At 38.5% G+C, this 26,425-nt stretch overlaps 1 protein-coding gene across 1 annotated transcript in view; it reads left to right on the top strand.

Moving 5' to 3' along the window:
- Positions 1–2,629: 2,629 nt before the first annotated feature.
- Positions 2,630–26,425, top strand: part of LOC129727442 (uncharacterized) — a 72,790-nt gene continuing 48,994 nt past the window's right edge. Inside the window, exons 1-2 of the mRNA XM_055685294.1 lie at positions 2,630–2,745; positions 3,413–3,586. The gene's annotated coding sequence lies outside the window, so the exon portion shown is untranslated. The remainder of the gene's footprint in view (positions 2,746–3,412; positions 3,587–26,425) is intronic.

Below are 26,425 nucleotides of genomic sequence, written 5' to 3'. Positions count from 1 at the left end.
TTTATGCGTCATACTGGATATTTTGAAGTAGAATACTTCTCTCAGGAAGTTCGGCTACATAGGGATGTGAAATGAAAATCTAAAACCGAAAAAAGTGAAAAATATGTCCAATTTCAAATGCTAATAAATCGGTTAGTATTTGATGGATTTCCTTCGTGTTTGCAGCAATAGATTGGAAAATCTTCTAAGATTCTTCCCAAAAGAAGATAATTGTAATTTTATTATTCACACTATTGTACTATTGAAAATAGTCAAGCCTTGTCAAAACGAAAAATTCGACCTCTGATTGGTCGTTATATGATTGCTTTCCAAGCACGGTCGACAGAATCATATACCTTGCAGTTGAAAACATGCTATTTGGCCTATATAAGAGCCTGTTTCAGCTGAAGCCGCTCATAATAGTTCTAGACAGCGACAACAGCAGTCGTCCTCCGGCAGCAGCAGCACTAGCCCTCTGGTTGGTCACCACGTCTCAGGAGCAGCGCGGTTCTTCTCAGCGTGTGTCGCCAGACTGCCATTATTCCCCTCGTGTTGGGGCAGCATGAAGATTGCCATCAGGAAATCCAATTCTGAAAATCAAAATGCCTTTTTCAAGGCAAATAAACAAGTCATTGAGAGTTAATAATTTTTGACAACGCAAGCAAGCATTCTGTGTTGGATCCTAGCAATTTAAATCTGTCGCACCCGTCTAATTTACTGAATGTGAAATAGCTTCCATAGTGCATGCTGTCCGTGTATGTGCATGTTGTCCGTGTATGTGTACTGTCAGGGCAGCTCAAAGGTTGCGATCAGCAGCCGATTTTGAACCGCAAAATGCCTTTTTCAAAGCAAATAAACAAGTAATTAAAGGTTAATAATTTTCTGCCATCAACACAAGCAGACATTCTGTGCGGGATACAACAAAATTCTGTTGTAGTTGCCTAATTCTTGCTTTATTTAGTAAACCCTCCACTGTAAGGGCAGCTCAAAGGTTGTGATCAGCATAACCGACTTTGAATAACAAACTGCCCTGTTAGAACGCATTCACAAAGACAGTTAGGCTTCTGCCATGGTGAACGCGAACGGGCGAGAAACTTGCCGTAGGTAAATAAACAGCTCTCTTCACGGCTGTCCGGCATTCTGGATTTTGGCAATCAAAACTTCTGCTGGCTATCTGATTTTCAGTGTGGAAACAGCCTTCAACTTTGTTGTCAGAGTGCCTGACTACGATTTGGTAATATTGTTTGAGTTAAATGTTTACAAAATTTTACAATATTCCTCTTTCTCCCATTCAATGAACCAGGTAATACGATGCCTTCGTCATACGCAAGTTCACCATAACTCCCGCTATCGGCGTAACATAGAGATGCAATCAGCGTCATATCCATATCATATTTTAAATTCAACAACAAACTGTCTTTTTTAGGACAACCAAACAAATGAATTGAAGATTTAATGTTTTCTCGTTCTGAGCTTTAACCAAAAGTTAATTATCTTAATTTGAATTCACATGTACATATACTCTGACTGTTGAAACTTGTTTGCGCCGCAAAGAGTTTGTTCTTTTCCTGTTCAGTGAGGTCGTATTTCTATGTGAAAACTGAAATTTAGTAGTACTTCAACTACATTAGCACAAAATTTTCAATACTGCCAATGAGCAGTCAACATTTATTTGCTAGGAAAAATGACTGACACCGGGTTATCTTTCTTGTAAAAGTATTCTACTTCAACCTTGCGGTCGTGGCTTTGCACACAACCCTCCTGTGATTTTTTAATGTCTCTTACTTGATATTTCATATTACTATTAAGTGAAAAGTTTTTCTACCCTGATATGAGCTTGCATTCAGTTGTTCCGAGATCCATATGAGCTTTTGGGTTGCAATCGTACTTGGCTTCGGATAGACGTAACGTAGAGATGTATGAGCGTCCTAGGAAATCCGCTCGGATTCAGTAGCATTACTAGACAGGGTAAGCTGCAAGAATGAAGGAGAGAACAGGCGCAATGAGCAGTAAGTACGCGATTCACTTTCGGTTTTCTCTTGTCCTGAAAATTTCAATCCACTTCACTCTCACTTTCGACAGGTCACCGTGCCACCGCCGCGTTTGTACATACAGGAGACAGCGAGAATTCGCATATGTGTATGCGGGATGGACAGACAAGCTTATTTGCAACACCTCCCGGCCACCCACCACATTTTTTTTAAATGAATGATGGAGAAGAGTGTCCTAGTAGCGGTGCCTTGGTCGTCATCGTTGTTGAGGGTGGTTGTAACGGTAATGGTGGTGTGGCGGCAATTGTTGTTGCTGCGTTTATCGTTTTGGGTTGGTTTAGCCGTGTGTACCATGCGAAAATCTATTGCTGTCGTACCACAACGCTGAAAGAAACCGAAACACAAACGCAAAGCACACATGTTCGTGTAAAAATTCGAACAAAATAAGGACGAAAACAGACTGGTCAGACCGAATGGTGAAAAAAATTTCAAAGTGGATGGAAATAAAAATATTTGTATGTGTATGCCCATTCGTTTGTACACGGGGTGGAAAGAATTCGTGTTCTTTTTTTCGTCGGTGGTCGTTTCATTACCGCTGGCGATGGCGGTTGTGGGTTGTTGGCGCTTTCCTTTCAGGAAAATCGGTTAGTCTACAAAAAGTCGTGTCCGCTGTGGTAGCCTCGGTGAACGGCGTGCAAGGCTACCCAAGATCTTGTTTTACGCGCGTTTTAGTGTCGGAATGAATAGTTAGGTGTTTAGTCGTTGTGAAGTTTCTGTAAGTTTCACCGCTTTCGGAGAGTGTCGTAATCCGGTGTCCTTGGCAGGATTAATTTACGATGTTTGTTTTGCATGTATGCTTGAAGCTGAATTCATCTTGATTGACTGAAAACAATATATTTCGTGTTTCGTGTTGTTTTTGTTTTGAAAATGTTCAATAGTGAATACATTAGAGTACATAAATATCGATTACACAGAAAGTAAAATACAGTTGGGTTTTTATATGAAATTTGTTTGGAGATTCATTTTGATAGAATTGATTTCTAATAGAAAAAAAACAGCAGCTATCAGGATTACAACAGTTCGGATAGGCCGATTTGGCAAGTGGCCTTTTCGGAGGTACTATCGGAGAAGTTTAATGCATAATGCGGAGCTCTAAGGATATGTTGAAACTAATTTTCTGGTCCGTAACATTCGAAATGTTGAGAAATTGACGAGTCAGTATACTGTATATGTCAGTATATAAAGAATATATAATTTTGGATTAAAATACATTCAATAATTTTTTTTCTTCCTAATTCTATTGAAATCGGAACTAAAATAATTACGAAAAAGTAAACTATAATGACATTGTTATTAGTCTGTTCTGTTGTAAACTGAGCTACATTGTAGCTATTATTAACGCAACGCCAGGTGCATGTAACTTAAAACACAATTTTTACCAGGAACACGCAGTGTAGTTTAGAGAAAAATAAATACATATGCCTAAACTAGCAGGAGTTAAAAATAGTGAAGTCTGTCACCATTAACAAAAAGTACGCGCTTCCTAGGACTTCAATCAGTGCTGCGAAACATATTTACATACAGATGTCATCTTATACAGAAAACTTGTAGCTCAAGTAAGTATATAAATAATCAATAGAGTATTTTCTCATTTTGAAATTGAAAAGGTCATTTACCCTATCGATTAGACACAACGCAAATGTAACACAATTGGGAATTTTTTTATTTCAAATTTCTCCCCCACAAACTTGCAGTCATTTGATAAGCTGCGCCGTAGGCTCATAATACGAACGAAGGGGAAACATAAAGATCCTTGTGGTTGTACACATGGCTATTTGTGCGATGTAGTCTCCCTTTCCGAAAATCCAATTTCATATTTATTAGAATTGTTGGCAGCTGCAGGAAAGAGTTATTTGGATGGTCACCTTGGACAAGTGCTAAATATTGCAAATGAAATTATTATGTGAAAATTCTAATTTCACTTAGCAAAAACGAACCTAACCTTAGCTCTGTTTCACAATAATGTTATTAGATTTAAATGTCAGTTACTACCAGGAGCTGTGTTGTTAATTCCATGTAATGCGGTGTCGATTTTTTTAGTTTATACTTACTTCAACTAGTTTATATGATTTAAATCCGCGCTATCGTTAAAAATGGATGATTTTAATTTTTTGTGAAAATGTAATTTTTTCAAGCCATATTTGCTTGATTCGAATTGGTTTCCAGAAATAAAATTTCATAAATGTGTTTTTCATTAGTTACATTTTTTCAGGGCTGTTGTTTAATAGTGAAACTGCTGGTGCTAGCAATGGGCGATCTTTGAAAAAAAATCGATTCTCCTGCATCGATTAATCAAAATCAATAAAATCGATTCATGAGAAAATCGAGTTGGGAAAATCGATTCAACAAAAAATCGATTTTTGTTCGGTATAAGCTTTTTACGACTTTTTTTGGCTATATTTATGGAGATTTTGTTTTGTTTGCGTTTTCTGGTTCATCAATCATGTTCAACGAGTTTTCGTTCACAACATCTACTAACGATACGGCCTTTTTAGTTTATTGCCATCTTCTTTTACCACGTGTACTCTTTTGGCGGTTTTTTTTTCTACTAAGAGTTTTCGTTGTCGCTCATCCCATAGACCGTTTCACGAGACGTTTGTGAACTTGATTCATGAACGAAATTTTGACAGAAAGTTTGGAACCGCTGACATAATGCACGTGAAAGCATCATCAAAATCAGCAGGATCCGTGACACCTGTCAGTTCGTGAAATGGTCTATTGTTTCGGATGCACTAAGAGCAATCCAAACCTGTATAATTGGGTTGTTTAGCTATTCACGGATTTCCGATTTTTATATATCATCCAAAAGAGTGTAACTTTCTAAGTAAAACGTGATTTTTTAAAAATTTGTATCATTTTCCTTCGGTTTTTGAGAAAAAAACAAATATTCGCTCTAAATCGCTACAATGGCAGTTGGTAGTTGGGCGATCTGTCATTGTAGCGGTTTCGAGTGAATTTCAAGCAGTTTCAAATTGTGATTTAGAAAGCGAAGGATAATGATATATTTTTTTTTAAATCACGTTTTACTTAGAAAATTCAGATCTTTCAGATGATAGAAAAAACTGATATGGCTGAACAACCCAATTCATAAAAAAATCGGAACATCCGCAGCACAAACTCAAATAAACAAAAATGGCGAGCGCGACACCATGCAGAACAGAATGCAGCACGGCATATACACGAACATTTAATTCAACTTTTGCAATATTTGAGTTAACGAGTACCCCGCTACTCATAGTTGAAAAATAAGCGCATATGCCTTTTCTACGGAAATCAAAAAATTGGTGCTTGATAGTAAACACCCACAACGATAGTAAACAACGTCCCTACGGAAGCCAATTTTCAAAAAGTGCACTTACAGAGGTAGCAAATATGAAATAATGTTGGCTATTATCCAAAATGGTAAATTCAATATCCAATGTAATGCAAAATTTCAGCTCAATCGGAATTCAGGAGTATTTGGTCTAAATTTCACTTTCTCGACTTCTGAAGAAAAGCACAGTTTGTAATAGTTTTTTTTTGTGCCAAATGTCTTATGCCTTGTTCATACTATAGCAGATATCACGTGATATCGCGTATCTTGAAACATACATACATCTAGTTTTCACGGAAAATTGGAGTATGGGATTTGAAATCAAGATGAGCAATATTACATCATGTGAACGGGTTATTAGAAATGTATAAAACGTCGAGGTCGGGTGTTATCCAAAAAATCGAAATTTTGCTAACTGTTCGTGAGGGCGTAACATTGAACACTACTTCTAAATAAAACTGTCAAAGTCCATTGCCACCCCAATATACACCAATCAGTTAGTAATGATTGTATACAATATATGTCAAACTTTCGAGGTGGTCTTGTGGTCGGTAATTTATATTCAGTACGAGGTGCAAACTTGTCTCGTCGTTCTTTTCATCCTCGCTAGGAATGGGTGAACGGCTCACGAGCCGTTCATATGAACCGGTTCTTAGAAAAAGCGAAAGAACGAACAGCTCACGGAAAAGAACCACGGTTTTTTGGGCGCAGCAAAACTGTTTGGTTCGCGTGAACCCGAAGTTTACCGAGACTACACAAACTGTCAACGCTCGTGAATCATTGTGAACCATGAGTCAGTTCATAGCCGCTCTTGCAAAAGAGCCGTTTCACCAACCCCTAATCCTTGATATATTTCACAACACATGCGTATTAGCCAAATTTCATACGGGTTTGTCTATTGATGTCGCGTTTACAAAGGCAAAAAAATGGTTACTGCGTTAAAAATACTGGAGGGACTTAATTTGGCTGCGGATTGTACTTTTTCAGCTCGACGACAAGGTTATCCAGCTTTCCTGACCTACAGAAAACGTCAAAATGGGCAGCGTGCCCTATCCGCCATTACCGTTCGTAGAAAGCTGGATATTCTGGAACCTTGTGGGGGTGGTGACATACTCATGAAAAAAGTTGTCATGGACGTAGACAATTGTTTGAACCAACATAAGCATTTGAAATGCGTTTTCCTCGGTTTCATGTCTATTGAACTTTAGCCCATTCTTCAACTATGGTCATCCCGGTAAAAATTGACACATTTTTCAGATCAGTGTCCGAGTTCCGAGCACACACTTCTTCGGAGAGAAGAAAAAAATTTTGTATACTATCAATTAAGAAATTTTCTTCTCTTCGAAAAAAGGTGTTCTCGGAATTCGGCCGCAGATTACGTTAGCAACAATAAATGCAATCACTATTGTCTTCAATTCGTTTTGCACACATTTATTTTTCAGGCGAAAAAAACGATCTTGCCATCCAAAGGATCGATTCAGTAGAAAATCGCGCGCAGAGAAATCGATTCAAAAAATCGATAAATCAGCCCGAAAAGATCGATTTTGCAAAAATTGGATCGATTTTGCCCATTGCTAGCTGGTGCTGTTATATTTTTTTGATCTTTCAATAACATCTTTCAAAACGGGTACTGTCTACTGCAGTGAAATTTTGCCAAAAAGTATAGTTTTTTGCTACCTAGCTTATAATGGACACATTTGAGCAAATAATTTGATCTAAAGCACGTTAATGCATGCTTAAACGACTTGTTAATAACTGCCACAAATATGGTCAAGTTACAATGAAGTACAATTTTACTAAAAATACATGAACATTGGCCCAATCTCACTCTTTCTACAGGATGACATTGTGTCAAAAACAAAAGGTTGAGTTTAACACCTGAAAATGGACAGTAGTGAATCTATGAATAATACACAAGAATGATATTATGAAATAGCATGTATAGGGCTGACTATGGTCCCCGTGGCTTTGTGGTTAGCGATGACGGTCGGCTAGCTCTTCCACACGGTTGTGATATCGGGTTCGATTCCCGATCGAGTCGAGGATCTTTTCGAGCTGGAAATTTTCTCGACTCAGCACTGGGGCACGGTGTATCGTTGTACTTATCCTACACATGCAAAATGTGTTGAAAACAATATCGATAACAAACTCTCTCAACTAAGCTATTAGCCCCAGAAGGCTAAGTGGTTGATCAGGAACTACGCTTCATACAAATTATGAAAATAATGTATGACTGGTTTAATTCGAAGGCTAGGAATATCTCCCTGGAATGGCCAGTAATGAGAACGTGGTTTATAGACAGCCTCTATACACATAGAGGCGTCTTCAGGTTTCTCAGAAAGGGAAAACTTCGGGACTAAAGCCTAAAAAGACTTTTCGTTTGAATTATGTCATTCACTATTCTTTATTCCATTAAAGTTCTCAAAACCGTTAAACATGCACTCACAACCCTTTCCCTTTCTTTGAAAGTCATCATATTGTATAAAATATATGGTCACCTTGGACAAGTGCATTATTTAAGAAAAACCAAACACCATTATAATTTTGACATATGCTAAACGCGACGAACCAGTGCCTTAGAATATCAATGTTTATTCATGAGTAGATGAATTGAATTAATCTCAGTGTCAGCACATTTTTTTTTTCTGATGCAACTCAGTAACCTATGTTCATTGCTACGATGCATGAATTTTGATACTCATATTCAATGACAGAACAGTGGAATGAATATCAAAGGCCTCGTAATGATATTTAAAGAAGCTTCGGTGATTATCAATCCAAGTAGTGCAAATCTGTTCAGAAGCTGAACACTGCCCAGTACAGTATAAATGGTCGAATAAGGTTAATTTTAATTTTCACTATTTTGATATGATTTTTATTTTTGACGATCAAAATTTCAACACGAGTGTTAAAGTTTATCTTGTCGGTGTTCACCGGTTGTTTGGTATCATGAATATCAACGGTCGCATGGGTAGTATGATTATCAATATAAAGGCGGCTGAAAATCGCTGCTTGAATATCATGACAGTGAATATTCTCAGCACTGTGACGAACCTCTTTGACACGTTAGTGATTTTATTGTTGCGTCATTTACAATTTCATTCATGATAATGACGGATGTCCGCGTGAAGGAAGGTCAAAAACCTGCGACGACGCTGAATTGGAGGAATTGCTCGATGAGGATCCGTGCAAAACGCAGGAACGGCTTGCTTGGATACTAGGAGTTAGTCGTCAAGCCATTTACAAGCGATTGCATTCTTTGTTGAACAAAAGCTTGGATTTTTCATGATTTGAAGACAAGAGACGGTGAGCGTCGTTTTTTCGCCTGAGAACAACTGCTCTAACGGCAAAAAAGGCAGGACTTTCTTCATCGCATCGTAACGGGTGATGAAAAATGGATTCAATAAAAGCAGAGGCATGAAAAAGTGAATCTGCGTTACAACGCTTGGCCTCTTACTGTCAGAGTGGTTAGAACATACATAGAAACGTTTAAATGGAAAATCCTACCTCACCCATATATTGCGCTGTCCGATTATTATTTGTTTCGCTCGATGGCACGTGGTCTGGCTGATCAGCAGTTTTGTTCATGTGAAGACATCGGAAAATGGTTTGATTCGTAGATAACCTCAAAAGACGAACACTTTTATCGTAATGGTATTCGAGATCTATCACAAAAATGGTACAAAGTAGTGGCTAGCGATGGATAATACTAAGAATGATTTATATGCAACTATTTTTTTAAAATGATGTTGCATTTTTATTGAAAAAAAAAAAAACCTCAGCGAGAACTTAGTTGCGTACCTGATAAAACCAAATGTTATAATATATCAATGAAGTTCACTTCCCTCACCTTACCAAATAGTCCTAAGCCGTGGTGTGGCGTTTGCTGTACGTAAGAGTCGTCTCCATTCCACTCGGTCCATGGCTGCAGTTCGCCAGCTCTGCAGTCTACGTAGGGTCCGCAGATCGTCTTCCACCTGATCGATCCACCTTACCCGCTGTACACCTCTCCGTCTCGTCACAGACGGAACAGTTCCAAGAACCATCTTTATTGGGCTGTCGCCCGACATCCTTACAACATGCCCAACGCAATCTGCCAATCTTAGCGGTGTGGACGATAAATGGCTTCCCAAGCAGCTCCTGCAGTTCGTTCCAATATCATATCAATTTGCCTCAATTCCCCTATTTGGGGCGAAACCGACATGTTGCTGACATTTTACTTAGATCAGACACCTACCAATCGATTTCTGAGACTTTTTTACTCAATATAAGATATAATTTGACTAGCACTTTTAGATATTAGCGCAATACCATTAATGCTAAGACATACTCGATATTATTCAGCTTTGTAAAATATACTAAAACCATGCCAAAACCGTTTGAACTCAGTTTTTGTCCGATTTAAGATCGGTTTTTTTTTTAAAAGATGGGTAAGAAAATGCTAATATGTGGACAAACTCTTAGAATTTTGATATTTGGTCTTAAAACAAAATGGCGTCCAAAAAACATCGAAAATTTTCGATTTCTCAAAAATTCAAAATGGCGCCATTGTTGCCCCTTGAGTTGGAATACGTTCAAACTCGGGGAAATTTGGTTTTGCATCAAACTTCATCAGAAAATCATACATAGAGGCCAAGGCAAAAAAATTGTTGCACTGTGTTAGCCCGTATATTCATGAAATATCATGAAATACTGGCCTGATATGTTCGTCGATTATGATTACCAGGAACAAGTTGTCCACCGCTTTGTTTCCTAGATGGTCTGTATCGTAGTCTTAATCAGACCGGAACAGAACGAATGGGTTTTAGCACACACAGACATATGCTCAGTTTTCAAATGTGAGTCGTTGGTACATTTGCCTCTGCTCCGCCTTGCTTAATAAAAATGCTAGATTTTTGGAGTAAAATTACGGCCTTCTCGAAGAGGTAAACAAGAGGCTGTTTGTTACGTAACGCTGATCGTACCTCCCCCCGCTCGAGTGTACCCCGCCCCCCTCCCACATTCGGCGCGGGATTGCAATATACGAAATACGATGTAAGAAAAATTCATCTTAAATATTTCCACTAAATTTTTTAAATCTTAACACTAATCTTTAGATCATTTGAATTTTAGGACCAGTTGTATACAATTTGAATAAATCTCCGGAGTTAGAGTCACACGATAGGGTTGACACTTTTGAGTTGATTGCTTAGCGGTTTTCATATGCGGATTTTTTTAAAACGATGGTTTTTTAAATGAATTTTTGAATTATGCGGTTTTTCGAATTAACGCGCCTTTTGAACGCGGTTTAGTAACCAACATTGTTTCAGTGTTTATTGAGTAAAAGACTCAGTCAGAAAGTGTACTAATTATGAATGTACAGTCGAGTCCCTTTATAGCGACATCGCAAGGGACTGTCGTTATAGCGAAATGTCGCAATAATACGAAGAATTTTTGTATATGTAGAACAGAAGGTACCGTTGAGCATATCATTATAGATTTAGCAATGTCGTTATAGAGGGGTTCGACTGTACTATTGTCGCAATAAAGAATGACAAGTGGGTATGAGTTTTGGTATGCCGTTATAGAGGAAGGTCGTAATAGCGAAATGTTGCAATAAAACGAAGAATTTTAGTATAAAACTGAGGGGCCTTTGAGAATGTCGCTATAGCTAGATTTGTCGTTATAAAAAATGTCGATTTAGAGGGATTCAACTGTATGTTCCTATTATTGTGAGTTCCATTTTTTTCAATTACTCCAGGGCGATTAGTTAGAAGACATGGTCCGCCAGCGTTTGGACCAAGGTAGAACTTTTGAGTTAACAAGGGTTTTCGAATGAACGCGTGCTTTTCAATTACGCGGTTTTTTATGAGGTACGTATCTCCGCGTAAAACAAATATACGAAACAGACGGAGACAGCAATGGAAGACTGTTGCAGTATGTAATAAAGCTTTACAATCCCTTCAACACAAGAAGTTAGCGAAGACATTATTTGCACCATTCACAAAATTGAGATAAGCATAAGAATATACAAATATATGTACCTGAAGACGAATTAGGGTAGTGCTTTATCGTTGCAAAGTTAGAGATTCCGGATAATTTGAAAAGTCCTTAGTCCATGTATTTTTACTTTTGTTTTTTATCATTGAAAATCATTCATTCAGGAACTAGGATGCACAAGTGACATGAACTGTATTGCATTAAAGACCAATCTGTTCTCTAACCATAACCATGATAATTCCATCATGCAAATTTTAAAGTAGGGGAACTGCTCCATTATTATTCTCAGCCCGTATATTCATCTCATTCAACATGTAAACACAATTGAAAACAGGAAAAAACGCATATTTTCTTCTTAAACCAATCTGCTAATCCATGGATAGATTCTTCTTAGTTCACTTTTGATTCCTCATAAAGTATAATCCTCAAATACTCATTTAAAAGCACTAAATTTGATATTATAATCGGGCATCTGCAATCGAAAGCTCTTTTAATTCAATCACCTACCTCAGAAAACAAAATCCGCGCATCTTTCTATACGGCTACAACGGGACTCGTTCAGCAGCCAACCAAAGTTTTTTTCATCACTAGCGGACCACTTTTTATTTTAATCACTTAACAAAATCACTCACTACACTAAGAATACTTTAATCTTTGAAATGTTCACCTCAAATTTCCAAAAACAAGCTTGAATTAGCAGAAATATATAAGATGAATTTCTACAATTCCTAAATTTTAACTGTATGTATTTTCATCTGTTTTCACTGCGTTAAAGAAAATCAAAAGTTGCCAAATCAGTTTCTGTTAATACGAAAAAATCATACTGAAAATGTTGAATTATTTCGACATAATTGACATATATCTACAGCACTGTAGTGGTTACCTAGGTTACCAATTTTGCACGTAAACAACTGCAGCGGATATCTAGGTAACCTACTACGACGGGCTATGGCAACGTTCATTCATGATAATGTGTTTCATGCATGATTAACAGTGTGATGAATATGGGGGCGTCGTGAGATGAATAATGGAAAAATGGTTTTGTTTTACAAAATCCAGGATAAATCTAGCTAATTTTACTAAATATACAATGTTAAACGATTCCATATGAGTACGTAAGCATATTTAGTTTATTTGTTCAATGATTTCGTGAAAATTTGGTGTGTAATCCGTGCATTTTTCGTGAATATCGGCTTAATGAGATGAATAATGGAGCAGGTCCGCTATAATCGTCAAACTTGAATTAAAGTTTTAATGTCAGAACTTTCACCGTGTTTGAATCATCCAGTCTCTTTTTATAATTTTTCAGAACAATAGAACCAATCGGCCAAGTTTCTATGGAGATCCCGCATACGAGCACATACAAGTGAGAAAATTGAAAGCAACTTCTTGTATCGTTGCGATCTCATTTCTTCATGGTACGGTTTTTCGTAAATTTTAACATTGTCCTTTAAATTTACCTGGTTTCTTCTTTGGACGAAGACAAATACACACTGAAGCGAAGTCAGCTTAAAGCAGACGTTTTGTTGTAGTTATGCACGGTCGTACGTTTGCCACCACACTTTGCCATTCTCTTTTATGTATATGGTGAAATTAATTAAATCAGTAACTTCGTCATTGAAAGTAACGAACAAAGATAGAGCTTTATATAAAATCCAACAATCAATAAACTGGATTTGATTGATGAAATAAACTCATTTGCCAACAAATTTTAAAGTTGAGAATATATTAATTTTTTCTTAGAATTGTTCCATTGTACAACTTTCGAACTAAAAACCCAGTTATTTTATATTTTGCCTTGCTCCTAGAAAGGTATAGCAATCACTTGGAAAACCGAAAGTATAAAAGTGCTCCAAAGGGCCGAATGGCATATATCACTCGACTCCGCCCGACGAGCTGTGTGTGTGTGGTGTGTGTGTGTGGTGTGTGTGTGGTGTGTGTGTGGTGTGTGTGTATGTGTGTATGTGTGTATGTGTTTGTATGTGTGTGTATGTGTGTGTATGTGTGTGTGTGTATGTGTATGTGCAGATTTTTATTCTCACTCACTTTTCTCAGAGATGGCTGGACCGATTTTCATGAAATTAATTGCAAATGAAAGGTCTTATTGTCCTATAAGACCTTATTCAATTTTATTGTAATCGTATTTTTAGTTTAGAGGTTATGTATCAAAATGTAAATCATGTAAATCATGAAACCCCATTATCTCGAAAACTACACAACCGATTTTACAAAATTGGTTTCAAATGAACAGGCTACCTGAAAAACCCTTAACTATTAAGTTTTATAAAGATTGGATGTGTAGTTCAAAAGTTATGAAAAGAAACGTGTTTTGGAGACTATTTAATCTCACTCATGTTTCTCAAAGATGGCTGGACCGATTTTCATAAAATCAGTTCCAAATGGAAGGTCTAGTTGCCCCATAAGAGCCTATTGATTTGTTTTGCAATCGGACTACTACTTTGTCTGTTATGTTTAAAAATGTGAAATCCAGCTATGAAAAGGAACACGTTCCGAAGACTACTTGCACTCACTCACTTTTCTCAGAGATTTCCACAAAATTAGTGTCAAAAGAAAAGTCTAGCTGCCTCATAACACCCTATTGAATTTTACTGTAATCTAACTGTATCTTCGTCTGTGATGTACCGAAATATGAAAATCACGAAACTCCATTATCTCAGAAACTACACAACCGATTTGATCAAAATCATTATCAGATAAGCGGGCTAGTTAAGGGTTGCCTGATGAATTATGATTGAACACGCGGTTTCAAAGTTTGGCTGCCCTATACGTTCCCATTTCATTTGATTATAATCGAACTTAAGCAACCGTTATGTATTGAATTGTTAATAAAACAACGAAAGTCTATTATCTCAAAGATAACATGACTTATTTGAACATAACTAGTGTCATACGAACGAGTCATCTCTCAAACTTACAAATAACAAACTTCATAACAATTTGATATGTGGCTTAAAAGTTATGGAAAAAAAGAAATGCATATTTAAAACTATACCTGCTCTGATTAAACATTGAAAAACCTGAACCACATTTTTGCTAAGTCACGTTTAAATAGTAAAAGCTATTTTTTTTAAATTAAAATACTGAACACTGGGTAGATTAGATGTTATGTTTCTAGTTCAAATCCAGATAACATAGAACGTATCATGCGCATCAGCCGCTAAGAATCGGTTTAAGTAATTGTATAATAGCTGGAATTTTACTACGTGTCACATATACTATACCTAACACATGAAACAGGTAAAGATGGGCGGGTTGAAGCTTTGATTGCTGTCGTTTCCACTACACGATAATCAAAGACGAGTTCAGTTGCAGCATCGCTTGCGTGAACGATGTTCACATTTCCGATGTCTCCATCTCTGGAACGGTCAATCGAAAGCGGTATATAGAGTGAAACATCGTCTTTATGTATAAACGGCGAACATTCGGCATGTCACTAACAAACATTTGTCTGCTACTTTTGCCGTACGCCGAAAGTCTTATCAATGATCGTATCATCAATAAATAAATATTAATAATTTTCTCCCAATTTATTTTTGTGAAATTAGGAAATAGAAAATATGAAAAGTCCACCATGGTCGGTGTCCTGCTTGTTGGTATCTACACTATTCAGTGTTTGTATAAGTACGCTCTTGTGTTCGCTGTGGGTTCATTTGTAGCACTTGTGACCAGGACATTTGCCAACGGCTCTAATATATGAATACGCGGCTATACGTCGCCTCCAGTCCGAATGCTAGCTTTTCATACATTATTAGAAGATTTTGGCCTGGGGTGGATTATTTGCGCCTAAATGGACAGAGAGGAAAAGCAATTGGACTTGCTCGCTACGTTTTGGTGGAAAATATTATCGACGTATGTAGCAGAAGTAGCGATTGGATATGTGAAAAAAACATCAAATGGACAAGTCATTGAATATATGAGAAGGAAATTATATTTGAGTATAGGTGGAAGGAGCAAACGGAATTGGGATGGAAATTTTTTATTTGATTTCTCGATTGAATAGAAACTTGATTTTGCGGTTTTTATTGAATAGCGTAATAATCTGACTAGACATGAGGTTACGTAGTATCTGCAGAAAAGCAAACACAAATAATTAGATTCGCAAATCAACGCCGGTAATGAACGCTGTAATATGAAATAATTGAAAATTTTAAATCAAATAATATAAGACTTAAGCAAAACTGCTGGAATTTTGTTAAATCGGGAAATGGAACTGTTTCAAGTATGACTTTAAGTATAACTATGGTTAAATAAGATTAACAATGATTTTTCATAGCAATGAAGGCTACAGTTTGATTAACTTTGAGATCGCTACATTTAATTGCTATTAACAGCAGTTTGGTTGTTTATTAAATGATTTACAAAAGGTTGTTTGCAAAATTAATCTCATAGAAGATCTAGTTCCGAAAAAGGAGTATCAGTATCTAGGCTTTGCTTTTTGAATTGAGTGAATTGTTTATATGAATATAATTATACAAGAAGAAATAAGTTGGTAAGTACGAGCTGCAAATATTAAAATGAAAAAAAAGTTTCTACTTTCACTTTCTTACACCAACACTAAAGCGTGGAAAAAGAAAACGTTATTGATGGTATGAAATACTTTTTGTTTCCATTCAAGTTTACGACGATTTGTACCCTGTGCTTCGTACGTCTTAGTGTCCGCTCATATGTAGTGGTACGATATGTACAACAAAAGTAGCGGCCAAATTTTTTCATCGTCACTTTAACACTCAGGCGCGACTGAATCGAGGGTGGATAGGATGAGTTATAGTTCCTCGTCCTGATGATGACCCGGCTTCTTTCCCTCTGCTTTATATGTAAGGTTTCGCAAGAGGTTGTTATGCCGCTTTCCCTCCATCGTATTGTGCGTGTGTGGGATGATTTTCTACTGTCCATTTTCCAGCACTTGTATTCCCATTCCTTGGTCCGGACTGAGGCATATCTCGCTCCCATCTTGCTAAGCATCGCCAGGTCTGGTTTCTCTTTTCAGCTTTCCATCACGCCTTTTTCCCAACTACCGTATTCCGTAGCTTTCGAATCTTTGCACAAATGACTGTGGGTGGGGTGGTGGAAATGAAAAACGAAGACGCTTGTATGTTTTCCTTTAAGCTGATCGAAATTGTTTCCATGGAATGATAGATGGACGTACGTTGACGGAAGGATATTTCACTCAATAGTGTCTGCCATGTCCTTATATAATCTGTATACCAAAATCGTCGTGTGCGAATGTGTTGGGAATCTGTCTTTTAGGTCAGCATAAATACATATTTTAAAGGGCCACCACTAACGACCAGATGGAGCAGTTTAAAGAACGAAATTAAGTCGATATTTTTAAAGTTTAGACAAGGCCACGTCTGGGTTTCTATTGAGGAGGGTGGATGTTGCCAAATCAATAAATCATTGTTGGGGCATGTTGGTGTAGCAATAAAGTTGTATCGATTTAGTGTGTACGCCTGATGTTTTATTTTTTTACAAGGTGGTTCAAGTTTGTGGGAGCCGCTTTTGCGGGTGGTTTATTTGTATGGAAAACTTACTGAAAAAAAAAACCAGAGGCGTACAAAAGCGAAATGCCGCCCGTACCAAGAATTTGCCTGTATCAAAATTAGCTTTTCAATTTTATGTAGAAGCAGAAGAATTTAGCTTACCCTGGTAATTGATTTTGTTTTCGTATTAGTAATGTTGGTTTACGTTCAAAGTGTTTTTGTATAGTTGATTTTAATAAACGGTATATGCTACATTGTATTCGTAACATTTTGAACGAAAAATGACACCTGGCCTTCAGAATATGCTATTTACTCTTTCGATGCACAAGTTGCAGTTAGCAAGGCAGAAAATGTATCAAATTTCTCTGCATTCACATACTAGAAACATAATTTATGTCAACTTTATCCTGTTCGAGCGTAGACGTCAGTTAAAAATTGAACCAAAGTCCAATATCGAACTTCTAACGACATAATATTCACGAGTGAACTAATGTCTGTAGACTAATGGGGTGCTTAGTCATTTGCCTGATTCAGGCATAGCCCTAATTTGAATAAATCCCGCTCGAACGAGTCCGTCTCCATCACTGATTTAAGTTTTCGTAGACAGCACCGCACCGCAGGAAAAGCCACTGTGCATGCAATAGCGTTCTAAGGGGATTTAAACTTTCAGTTTTCTCCGTCGCGTGCTTAGGAATTATTACGCTACTAATGTTTCCACGCTCCTTTAAAACGAAGCGCCGTAAATGTTATTTCTCCATTTTTAGTTTTTCGTCAACCTAGTAATCATTTACATGATGATAATGGCGGCGGCGATGATTACGAGTTTAGCTTAGCAGTTTGTATAAACCGAGGGTGAAAGAAACGAGTGTTTCCATCATGTTTTTACACTTTTCGTTAGTCGTCGTAGCAACGTGACACCTGTGTGGCAAAGTTGGATTAGATTAAACTTCGGTAATTTTCTTTCTGTTATTTCTTGTTAGGGATCGGCTCAGCGTTCAAGGATTTGCACTGATGTCAAAATCCTTGGTGTCATAACAGCTCCAGTAAATGTATAAATCAAGAACCTACTAATTTAAGTAACAAAATATCTACGTGTGTTGCTTTTGGGTTACTGATTAGGCTAGCACATTTTGTTATCATTCGAAATAATGAAAGGTAATAAGAGAAAATACGATGTTTGCACTGGTTGCCCCCGTAAACAGGAGAAGTGAAGAATATCGGAAAAAAACAATAATCAATATTTCATTACATCTTCTTTGGTTATTACTATCTCTTACATTTGGTGATTTTCGGAGCTTGCTCTTTTCTGCACACGTTGGTTGTCCTTCGTTGCAGGTTTCAATACCTACTAGGCTAGCTGATGCCGTAATGTTGTTGGATGCTTTTCTTTCGCACTGCTTTTGCTGGCTTCAGCTATTCCCTGCTCTCTGTTTCCTATCAGTGCGTACATTACTTCGGAATATGTGTATGTATGATCATTCTTTGTAAGAACAGTGTCGAGTGTTAAATTTTAAGTAGGTACTAGTGGAACTGTTTGGCAGCATCAAATAAATTTCCACGCGATTTAACTTTTGTTTTTCAATACTCATACAAGTAGTGGAGTATGAGTCTCAGGCCATAGTGTACCCTCGCTGTAAGTCAGAGCCGTCCGTAGGTTGTCTTCTACCTGATCGATTCAACTGTGCACCTCTCCGTTTCGTCAGGGGAATTGGTTTCGAGAACCATCTTTACCGTACTGTTGTCCGAGATCCGCATCTTGGCAGTGTGAACGGTAGATGGCTCCTCAAGCAGCTCCTGCAATTCGTGGTTTATTTGCCTTCTTCACGTTCCGTGCCCCGTTCTCCATCTGCAGTCTACCGCAAGAACACGTGGGCCTCCACAAGCATAGTCCTTATGTCATAGTGGTGAAGTACTCCCGGTCTGGTCAGTGTTCTGTAGACAGTCAACTTGGTGTGGCGGCGAATTCTACTCGATCGGAGCATCCTTCAGAGACCAAAGCAGGTGCGATTTTCTGTCATTATGCGTTGATGAATTTCTCTGCGGGTATCGTCGGCGGTTATCAATGAGCCCAGGAACACGAACTTGTCGAACATCTTGATTTCATCACCACCAATCTGAACTTGGGAAATGAGCACTTTCTTCTTTTGCACCTCTTCCTTTCATGTACTTCATCTTCGATACATTAATGACCATTCCAACTCATTTGGCTTCGGCCTTCAGTTCGATGTACGTATCCGCCATCTTCACCAAGGTCCGAGCCACAATGTCGATATTATCGGCAACCCAAACAGTAGAGCCTGTTTTTGGAATATCGTGCCACTCGTGTTAATCCTTGCTCTTCTAATCACATCTACAAGAGCAATATTAAACAGCAGGCACGCAAGATCAACACCTTGCCGTAAACCCCGTCAAGTTTCGAAGGGACTGAAGAGTGTCTCCGATACTCGAATCACACACATCACTCGATCCATCGTCGTTTTGATCAATCGTCTTAGTTTGTCCGGAAACCTGTAGTAGTGCATAATCTGGTCTCAATTGTGACGGCACACCGGCCCACACGGCGAATATCATCCAAGCGAGATGTCGGGAGAATCTAACCGATTTTCTCAATAAGATTTTGTGGCCACCCAGCTCCCCGTAGATATTATGTCGTAAAGGTTTTCAATGAACATTTCCTCAATAAAAGTTGACTCAGAAGAGAATATCTTGTATTTTCATTCTTTTTAACACATAAAGTGTATTCGAACTTATTGAACACCCTGTAGATCATGTACGAGCACGTTATATTCTCGGCATTTCTGCATAACCAGCCAAACCGCGAATATCTAATTCGTGGTGGGGTAGGCACCCATAAATCCGCCGGGTGCTCCACAAGCTGCTACGAAAACGGTCGACGGCAATATGGAAGAGGACCTTGTAGGCGGCGTTCAGCATAGTAATTGCAACACTCTAACTGTAGATGGCAGAACCCATTCTTCCGGTACTCGTTCTTCCTCCTAAATCTCGGAAATGACCCAGTATACGGTTCTAACCAGTGTTTCTCCACAGTATTTTAACAGCTCGCTGGAAAATTAGTCCCCCCCAGCAGCTTTGTTGTTTTTTAGCCGGTTAATCTCCTTTTCTCCTCCAGGGGACCAGGAGGTGGAACCCTGTTGTCTTCTGCTCGTGCACCAATATAAATTGCCATACCGTCCTCGCGCTCCACTGCATCACTTTTTTTTACTTTATTAAGGTGGCTTTCAGCCACAGGCTGGTTCGCCACCATCCACTGCATCACTGTTTAAATGGTCATCGAAGTGCTGCTTCCACCTTTTGATCATCTCTCACTTGCCCGTGAGCAGGTTGTCGTACAAGCTCCTGCAAATATCGGCTCGCGGCACGTAAAATTAGCGGAAGCTTCTCCTAGAACTTAGTTCGCTCTCGTACTGTATTCCTGCATTCTCGTCCGTGCTGCGTTCTTCTCCTCGAATAACTGTTGGCATAGGCCGTCATACCAGTCGTTTGTATGATCCGTAGCGCTTGTACCTAATATTGCTACAGCAGGTAATCGATCACAGATTAATCGATTGCTCTGCCGTTCCACTCATAACTGTCCCATGTTCCAAAACGGACGACTGAGGAAAATGCGATTAAAGATTTGAAAATTATTTACCATCTGAGGCGAAATGGCATATCAAAAAACAATTTTGTGATTGACATTGCATTAAAGGTCAACATATCCAATGAAAATTATCAAATACTTCATTTTAGGATTTAATTTATGGTCGTTTACAGAAAAAATGTTCAGTGGGACTCTTATGCCTATAATCATAGAATAAATTGGCAAATTCCACGCATAACAGTCCCACTGTGAATTTCGCGTCGCACAAAACAAACAAACTAAAACATCATTTGCACGAGTTGGGGTTTGTTTATTTTGTTGTTGTTATTGTTCAACCCAAAACCAAAAGTTGGGGCTCGAATATGTTGTCCTACTGCTGAACAAGACTGGTACTGCTCTAAAACAAATCGTCATGAAGTTTTTTGAGCCAGGGCATACGTTCATGGCTCCCGACAGCTTCCATGCTGCGGTGGAAAAGTCGATGTGGCATGAACGTGTGGTCAGTGGTCTCCTTCGACGATTTTACGTCTGCATTTGCCAAAGCCACGAAGGAAGTCGAAATGCTTGATATAAAGACGTCTGATTTTTTTCAAACGAAATTAACAGTCAGTTGATGTACCCAGACTCACCCTCGACCGTATATTGATAATATTAGGAACATCCGTTCAACAAAGGTTGATTCGAAATAGCATCCGTAGACCGTGTTTTTGTTTAACATTTTTTCCGATTCCGTTGTTTTGATTGAAATTCCATAAAATATGTAGTTTGTTCGAACAATAACTATTGTATTTCAAAATAATGGCCCTCCCTTTTTTAAAATAACACCTCTCCTCTCCTCTCCGTCATTTTTTAAAGTTCTTAAAGTCTAGTTTACGTATTTATGAACCCTATGCTTCGTAATAATGATGTATAGTTAACTAATTGTGGACATTACTCTAGTGAGACAGTTATGCGTGGAAACTCAACAATGGGACAAACAGACTTGGTATTTTTTGAAACATTTTTAGAACAAAAATTTTGTGTTGAAGTGTTGTTTTGGAAATATACGTAAAAAAACAACGTTTGGTGATCACTTCTTTCTTTCTTTCTTGTCTGGTGTTTAGCGCGTCATTTCTGATCATTCAGACCATACAGCATCATTCAACTGCTGACTATCTCAATTGGCGGAAATACTGACGCATACTATGTCCCTATCCCTATCCCTATCCTTTCCTTTAGCGTTTCTTTTGAAACTTGCACCGCATCGCGTCGTTTGACGATAACACCGCAATACGCAGTTGGAGAGGTGATTGCATCCAATAAATACGTCAGGCAAGTTCCGGTCAATATTTCGGAGATTTCTTTTGCAACAACTCACTAGCGCCCCATAGCCATTCCAGGTTGTGAAATTGGTGTTAGCGACCTCCGTTTCATATCGTCGAGATTTTCTTTTCTTCCTCTTCCCTATATATGCGTGAAGTACTGTTGGAAGCCCCCTGTCTTCGTTAGCGCTCATTGTTTTTTTTTTTCAATTGAGAATCGTCTTGTGAGAATGACGGTGATAATCTACGCTTTCAATTGAATATAATTGCTTTTATTTTCAAGCCCTTCACTGCCGGTAACCGCAAGTCAGTCCCATCTGTAATTTTGTCAATTTTGAGTTAGCATCGGATTTCGGCCTATCATTGAGTGTATTTTCAGATGTACCGATAAAAAATAGTGGTTTTTTCAACAAAAGTGGAAATCAATACCAAGTCGAATTGTCCCATTATGAAAAGTAACCGCAAGTCAGTCCCAGAGGAAAAATAACCGAAAGTCAGTCCCAATTAAAAAAAAATAAAATGGATGGGGATTGGGGAGTGGGGAAGAGAAGTTCAATATGACCGTTTATATGAAAATAAGTTATCTAGTAACAATTATCAATTATTGGGATTATTTTTAAGTTTGAAATGGTGATGAATTTATGTGCAGCAATTTGCTGCTAATATGAGTTCAAGTCCATTTTTTCTTGGTTCGCTTCTTAATAGATCTATCCGGAAAATCTTCAGTATCGAAAAAAGCCGAATGCTCGAACCTCAAACGGATTTTGATCATCTTGACATTTGTTGTCGGATGAACCAACTGCAGTCCCTTATGATGTACGGAACCGCTGAAAGCTCATCCTAATCCTCACCGGATGAGCTTTCATCGGTTCCGTACATCATGAGATTTTCCAACATCGACATTTTTGGAACTGTTCACATGAACATACACTTCCGAACTGGAAGGATTGACGGATTTCCACGGCAACGAATAACAACACGTCGACAAGCACTATAGCATCAACATGGCAATGTGACTGACTTGCGGTTACTTCTCTCTTCGATGTAGTATGTAACGGCAAGTCAGTCACACTCAAGGTTTTTACCATTAAATCAATGATTTCAGTGGTTTTTACTACGTAATAAGTGCAGGCTAGTATGCAAACTATATTTTAGCATGAATATTGTTAAAATATTTCACGTTAAATAAGTGATAACTGAGCGTGAATAAAATATCTTTCGAAGCTGTTTTCTCGATTTCATATTTTTACAGATGGGACTGACTTACGGTTACCGGCAGTTCAGCTGTCAAAATCAAAGCAAGAGCTTTCGAGTAGTTTTGATATGACTCACAAAGTGCTCGAAAATGATACAAATTCACTGTAACCTGTAATTGTCAATTGAAAATGACTTTGTCAGGCTCTGCTTTCACGTCCTACCGCGGGCAACTATCGTAGACCTGCCCCAGCTGCGCTTGGAATACTTCCTTCTCGTCGTCGGGTCTTCCTTCATGTGAGCTATTATGTCAAATATCTTATAATACCAATATAGTTCACTCTCGAATTCCCCATATAATTTCGAGAAGACGCATAGGGGACACCCCCTCTTGTGGTGAAAAAGGTAACTAAACTCATTGCACAGTGGTACAGTGACGCAATTTAGAAGGACATGAGCTTTTTGATGTGATTTTGTGGTTTTAAAGCAAAAGCTTCTTCTGAGGCGTTGTTTCGTATACTTAGTCCTTTATTTATGTGCAAATGAAAATTAGGGTGGCCCTAAAATCAACGAAACAAAATAAAATAACTTTTTTATTTGCAGAAATAATTGTATACACATTTCGGCAAAGTTGTAAATCAATTGTTTTTTTTTGTAGCTATCAAATTTACCGATTTAGAGCAATTTGACGTAACTGACCTAGAGTTCCAAAATGAAACAGATTTTTTGCTTTATTTTTTCAGTTCAAATGTAATAACAAAGTTTTCTTTGGTTAACATTAAGAACACAAAAATACGCATCTTTTGGCGGAAAAACATTGTCGATATGTTTTTTTTTTTAAATAGTTTATTTGACACGGCACGATACAATTTATGTTTAACTGAGCCAAGTACATTTTTTTTAAATTCTAAATTAGCAGGGAAAAGAGGGAGGCCTTTTCTTTATTCTCGCGGCCGACTACGAGCTAGTGGGGATTTAAGGTGAGAGGAGGGGTGTTACAATTTTGTTTTTAACTATTTTATATTACAGAATGTATTCATTTGTACGTGGCTAACCAGTGATGTTCTATTTGAGCAGTTTTGGTCTGAGGTGTCTGCGTAAACATAGAGATGCCGAGTCTTCGTTTTAGTGTCTCCAGCCGGGTGTATCATTCTCTTTCAGTTTGTGACAGAAATTGTATTCTAGCAAATAGATAAAAGAAATCAAATTTTAATGCCAGCATTTTTTATAAACCCGTATACTGCCGCTCATAGCAAGTCCGTCCCATTTGCGTTTTGGTGCTGATGAGAAAACAGCAATCACAAATCGTAACACTTTAGGTGAAGTTTTGCACTCAAATGCTTTTTCAATCAATACCACCAACAGAATTTAGTACTTCAATGACAATCTAACACTTTTGCATCATAAAACTTGCATACACACCGAAATTTGATTAAAATTTGTTGAAAATCATAAGCTGGGACTCACATGCGATTACTTTTAGGGTACGTAGCCAGAATGATAGCAAGTCAGTCCCATAGCCAGCTACGACCGGTGATGAAAAACCAACTACTGCAAATCGATGGCGGTGCTATAGCTTGCGTTTGGAATGAATCCATCGCTGGTCAATTCATAAATGACCTTCTCTCGTGCTTCATTAAACAAGTTTTTTGTGAGAAGCATAACACAATATACCAACTTCGCCGCTTAAAATGAAATTAGATTTTGTTTTTACATTTGATACAAAATCAGGGGGGTAATTTGTTCTAAATTTCCCTGAGAGCGGTCACACGTTCGTGACGGCGGACAGCTTCCACGTAGCAGTGGAAGTAAATATGAAAAAAACACCTATAGCTTAGGAAAATGTTTGCTCCGTTAAAAAACAGCTAAGTAGCGTACCGAAGTACTTGGTATAACTGACAAATTCTTCAAAACGAAATTCACGACAATAATTGAACAATTCATAACCACATCTTTACATAAAATACGGATAAAATACGAAAAGTAGTATTTGCTAAAGAATGCTTTAACTAACAAAACAATGACACACCTAAAGCGTTCACTGTCAACAAACAACAGCTGAAGGAAGCTACTGGTGGAAACTTTGTTTTGAAGAAAACATTGTACTATCAGCTAGAGCCACACGAAGTAGAACGCGTAAAATTCAATCAAACCTCCCATCGAATATCACTTGGTACATCCAATTCTAAACCTGAAGACCATAAGGTGTGGTAAACGTCACAACTTTCTTAATCATTATTGGCTGTTGGGTTAAATTGCGAAGGTTTTTTCAATGGGACTGACTTGCGATCACTTTTACTATGGGACAAACCGACTTGCTATTTTTTCATAGTTCCTCAGAACGAACTATTCGAAAATATTTGTTTTATCGAAAGTAGATATAAAAAGGAATAGATTCCATAAATAAACTCAAAATTGATAAAAATGCAATTGGGACGGACTTGCCATGAGCGGCAGTATAGCTGTGTCGTGTACTGGAGATCACCGCTTCCCAGAATGTCTCTAACGGGTACGTTCGGTTGTTTCCCTCGGGCCCGAAGGGAATCTATAAGCTCAGACCTAACACCACAGTATTCGGTACACGACCAAACAACATGCTCGATGTCATGGTAGCCATCGCCACAAACGCAGTGATTACTGTCTACAAGCCCTATACGAAAGAGATGCGTGTTTAACGTGTAGTGATTGGACATAAGTCTGGACATCACGCGAATGAAGTCCCGACCTTCATCCAACCCCTTGAACCATGCTTTCGTCGATACCTTAGGAAAAATGGAATGTAGCCACCGTCCCAGTTCATCTGAGTTCCATGATGATTGCCAACTGTTGAGTGTTCTCTGACGTAAAATGCTATAAAATTCATCATAAGCAATTGGTCTTTCATAAATATCGCCATCAATAGCACCCACCTTCATCATTCCGCGTCGAACACTCGACAGAAACGGACGTGCAAAGTGGTCGTTCTACTACAATCCGGTCCGTGTGTACGAATAGCCAAACAAAAGAGTGTTTTATTCAAGGCCATCAGTTGACAGTCGAGTCCGTGTCGCTGTGCTGAGTGATCTCACACCCGGCTCACTGCTGGTGGCTGTATTGGTGCTGCTGTACTGGTGCTGCTGGCTGCTTTGGGTGCAGCTTCGAACGATCGGACAACCACTGCTGGAAGGAAGAAGTAAAGAGGTACGTGTTCTTGTCGGCGCTAGTTCGCTAGTGCGCTACATTTAGCGCGATGGATATAGATCCCTCGCCTCCCGTGCCACCATCCCCGAACCCCCCTGACCCTTCTGTTACCCCCTCCCCTGTTCATTCTCCAGTGCCCCCTCGCCCCCCGGACGGATCTCAACAGGGCAGCTATACTGTTTATTTTCGTCCAAAGGCAGGAGTGAATTCAAAGCGATTAAACATACTGCAAATTTCAAAAGACCTGACGAAGGGGTACAAGGCCGTGACCGAAATTTCCAAGGTCCGACCTAACAAGCTCCGTGTCGTGGTCAGTGATCTGGCAC

Source organism: Wyeomyia smithii, chromosome 3, assembly GCF_029784165.1.
Source record: "Wyeomyia smithii strain HCP4-BCI-WySm-NY-G18 chromosome 3, ASM2978416v1, whole genome shotgun sequence".
NCBI classification, from domain to species: Eukaryota; Metazoa; Arthropoda; class Insecta; order Diptera; family Culicidae; genus Wyeomyia; species Wyeomyia smithii.
This window is presented reverse-complemented; position numbering and strand designations above follow the sequence as displayed.